This window comes from Aotus nancymaae, unplaced genomic scaffold, assembly GCF_030222135.1.
Source record: "Aotus nancymaae isolate 86718 unplaced genomic scaffold, 86718_ANA_hifiasm-v0.15.2.pri h1tg000057l, whole genome shotgun sequence".
NCBI lineage: Eukaryota > Metazoa > Chordata > Mammalia > Primates > Aotidae > Aotus > Aotus nancymaae.
The window spans coordinates 36,236,539-36,241,315 of record NW_026988471.1 but is presented as its reverse complement, the minus strand read 5'-3'; positions in this window follow the sequence as shown (position 1 = coordinate 36,241,315).

The following is a 4,777-nucleotide window of genomic DNA, read 5'->3' as shown; positions in this document are numbered from 1 at the left end:
CTAAGCTTTATGAGCGAAGGAAAAATTAAATCTTTTGCGAACAAACAAGTACTTAGAGAGTTCACCACCACCAGACCTGCTTTACAAGAGCTTCTGAAAGAAGCACTATACATATAAAGGAACAACCAATACCAGCCTTTCCAAAAATATATCAAAAAGCAAAGAACTTTAACACAATAAAAAATTTACATCAACTAATGGGCAAAACAGCCAGCTAGTATCAAACGCCGGTATTAAACTTATATATATTTTAATTGGATAAAAAGCCAAAACCCATCGGTATGCTGCATCCAGGCCCATCTTACATGCAACAATACACAAAGACTCAGAGAGAAGGAGGAAGATTTATCAATCAAACAGAGAGTGAAAATAAACTAATAAACAAAAAGCAGGAGATGCAATTCTCGCCTCTGATAAAGTAGACTTTAAAGCAACAAAGATCAAAAGAGGTGAGGAATGACATTACATAACGGCAAAAGGATTAATGCAACAAGAAGAGCTAACGATTCTATAGATCAACGAGAGAAAATTAACAAGGATATTCAGAACTTGAACTCAGACCCGGAACAAGTAAACTTAATAAACATTTATAGAACTCTCCACTTCAAATACACAAAACATACATTACCACCTCACACCTATTCCAAATATATTTCTATATAATTGGAAGTAAATCACTCCTCAGTAATCGCATAGCATTTCATAGGTTTAAATTAAATATTGATTGGCTGTTTGTTTGTTATTTTCTTCCCTTATTCCTTCCTGACTACATCATTATGTATAATTATCAGTATAAAAGAGGTTTTCAATACCGATTACTAAATTGCATTCTAGCCTGGGCAAGAAAGCAATACTCCCATTCTCTCTCCCTCTTTCTTTTCCTTCTCCCTCCTCCCCATTCTCTCTCTCTCTCTTTCTCTTCCTTTTTCCTCCTTCCTATTCTCTCTCTTTCTCTTAAAAAAAAAAAAAAAATTTTAAAACAATTTTATTTGAAATAGCATCAAAAATAATAAAATATTTAGGAATAAATTTAACAACATTAAAAACTACCAGACATTGCTGAAAAAAAAATAAGAAGGCTTAACAAGTAGATATCCTGCATTCATGGATTGGAAGATTTAATATTGTAAAGATGGATATAGTCCATAAATTGATGTACAGACTCAACATACTCCCATCAAGATACCAACAGGCCTTTTTACAGAAATTGATAAGCTAATCCTAAACTTTACACAGAAATCTAAGGGATCCAAACTAGCCAAAGAAATCTTGAAAAAACAACAAATTCAGATAACTTATACTTCCTCATTTCAAATTTCATTAGAAAGCTATAAAATGAAGAGAATGTGGTCTAGCATAGGGAGACACATAAGCAATGGGTCAGAATTAAGAGTCTGAAAATAAATCTTTACATCATGGTCAGATTATTTTCAACAAGAGTTCCCAAACAACTCAACAGAGAAAAAACAGTCTTTTCCACAAATGGTACTGGACCAACTGATATGCACATGTAAAAGAATAAAGCTGGACCCCGTAACATCATACTGCATATACAAATTAATTCTAAATGGATTAAAGATCACTTAATCCAGTTGTTTTAGTAAGAGCTAAAAACAATAAAACTCTTAGAAGAAAATATGGAAGTAATCCTCATGACCTTGGGTTTGGCAATAGATTCTTAGATATGACACTAAAATAAGCAACAAAAGAAAAAAATAGATAAATTGAACTTCACCAAAATTAATAAATTTTCTGCTTCAAAAAATACCATCAAGAAGGTGAAAAGACAACTCATGAAATGGGGAAAAATACTTGGAAGTCATGTATCAGTTGTAGATTTTGTACTCAGAATATATAAGGATCTCCTGTTAACTCAATAGTAAGAAGCCACATAGTGCAATGAAAAAGTAGGTCAAAAAGCTGAATGGACACTTTTCCAAAACAGTTATATATAAATGGTCAATAAGTACACGAAGATACTCATCATTAGTCATTAGTAAAATGCCGATCAAAACCACAGTGAGATTCTATTTCTCGCCTAGTAGGATGGCTATCATCAAAAAGACAGACACTAACAAGTGTTTGTAAGAATATGGAGAAATTGGAACTCTCATACCTTTCTGGTAGGAATGTGAAACAGTACAGCAGCTTTGGAAAACAGTTCGGTTATTTCTCAAAAAATTACATAGAGTTACTATATTACCCAGCAATGCTATTCCTACATATATACCTAAGAGAACTGGAACCATACACTCACATAAAAACTTGTACTTGAATATTCATAATAGCCTTATTTGTAATAGGCAAAAAGTAGAAACAATCCAAATGGCCATCAACAGATGCATGGGTCGACAACATGTATTACAGATACATCCCAATGTATCCATACAATGGAATATTATTTAGCAAAAAGAAAAGAACTAATGATGCATGCTACACCATGAATGAACCTCAAAAATATTATGCTAAGGAAAGAAGCCAGACATTAAAGATTACATACTTTATGATCCCATTTATATGAACTGTCCAGAAATGGAACATCTATAGAGCCAGAAAGCAGGTCAGTGGCTGCCTGAGGCTAGGAGTAAATAATAATTGACTGCAAACAGGCAAGAGGAAGCCTCTGGTATGATGGAAGTGTTCTAAAACTGGGTTGTGGTGATGTTGTGCAACTCAACAAATATACTAAAAATTATCAAACTGTATACTTATGATGGATAATCTTTATGGTATGCATGTGATAAATAGATCTCAATAAAGCTGTTTTTAAGTAACTAGAAAAAAGACAGTTACCTAGGTTTAATATTGCATTTTTTTCTCCCTGCTACTTAATTTTTAAAAATAACTATTCTTTTGTCATTTCCTGAACAGTTACTATGTGATAGGTGCTGGATGTTACCGTTTCACTGTTAGTGTCTTATTTATATTCAACTCAGCCCTATGAAGTGACTATATTTATACCCATTTTTCAGAGGAAGTTGCTGAGCCTTAAAGCTTTGGCAACCTGGCCAGTATCAGAGAGATGGTAAGTAGCAGAATTAGAATTCAAACTCAGGCCTGTTTGACCTTTAAGCACAGGCCTAGTCCCTAAACCACACTGCTGCTCTGCTAAGGAGTGAAAAGGGTTTCAAAGAATCTTTTTAGCCAAAGAAAGAAGAGTAGTTACCAAGGCCACAAAACTCTCCATTTCAAAACATATCACATGCTCTCTCAAAGCCAGTTCTAGATTATTTATTTCAAGACCTTTGTTGCTGACCTAAAATGGAAACTGGACAAGTGACTTCAAGACTCAGACCACCCAAGGTCAACCCAGCCTCTCCCAACCTCTCATGGTTTCTAGTTGATTCAGCTGGTCGCAGAACAAATGAAATGGGTACCTCTGTTTAGTGCACAGACAAATCTCCTAAGATCATTTAAATGGAAAATCTAGGGCCCCATACTGAAATATTCTGGTCCAATAGGCCTGGGACCAGGCCTCAGAATTGGCCTTTTTTTTTTTTTTTTTTGAGAGAGGGTCTCACCCTGTTACCTAGGCTGGAGTGCAGTGGTGCAATCACAGCTCACTGCAACCTCCATCTCTCAGGCTCAACCAATCCTTTCACCTCAGCCTCCCAAGCCAAGTAGCTGGGACCACAGGTGTGCACCACCATGACCAGCTAACTTTTTTTATTTTTGGTAGAGATGGGGTTTTACCATGTTGCCCAGGCTGGTCTGGAACTCCTGAGCTCAGTGATCCTCCTGCCTCGGTCTCCCAAAGTGTGGGATTGCAGGTGTGAGCCACCATGCCCTGCCAGAATGAGCATTTTTAAGAAACATAGGGAAATTGTTAAAATAATAGGCTTTACAGATCAATGTACCCAGGTCTGAATACTGCCTTAAACCATTGGCACCTTAGCATTTAGCATCTCTGAGCCTTAATCCCCTTATCTAGAAAAGAGTGTTGATAATAACTATCTTTTAAAATTGCTCAGAATTCTTTATTACTAGATGCTTTGAGGAAGTCCTCAGTACGCAGCTTTTTTCACGTGTGTGTGTGTGTGTGTGTCTGTGTGTGTGTGTGTTTCCTAGAGAGCCTGAGAGGATGGAGTTTTGCCAGCAGACCAGATTCAATACTTTTTCTCAGAATCAGCTCAGCAGCAAATACTGCTGGGCTGGACGAAATCAACCCCACACAGAAAGCAAAATAACCAGGTCCACAGCCCTCAGGCACTGCTAATTTGTACTCCTTATAAGATACTTTTAATATTTGGAGCTGAATCTTATTGACTCACAAATTTATTCTATTCTTGGCCTTCAAAAAGGATCCTGAAAAAAAAAAAAAAAAGAAAGAAACCATGAGGCGAAGATGACACCTACTGGCAGCGTGGGGGCCCTGCAGAGGCCTTCCCATTGCTCAGCTGCCTCAGAGGGGATTAATCCTCCAAGTATTCACCCTGCTGCCCTCACAGGCAAAATGCTATCAATAAGGAAACGAGCAGAGACATAGCAAAACTTTACAGGCAGAAAGTTTACATCAAGTATTATTTATCAAAGTGAAATATTGGAAAGACTCTTTAGTGTTCAACAGTAGGAAACGGCTTAAATAAATTTTGGTACATCCATACAATGGACTATGAAGCAACCATTAAAAGCTTGTTTTTAAATCATGCTAATAACATGAAGAAATACTCATATTAAAATAAGGGCAAAAAGCAGGTTATAGAACAACACAAACAGGATGATAATAAAGTGAAACTGACATATGTATATGCTCATAGAAAGAAATCTAGAATGAATG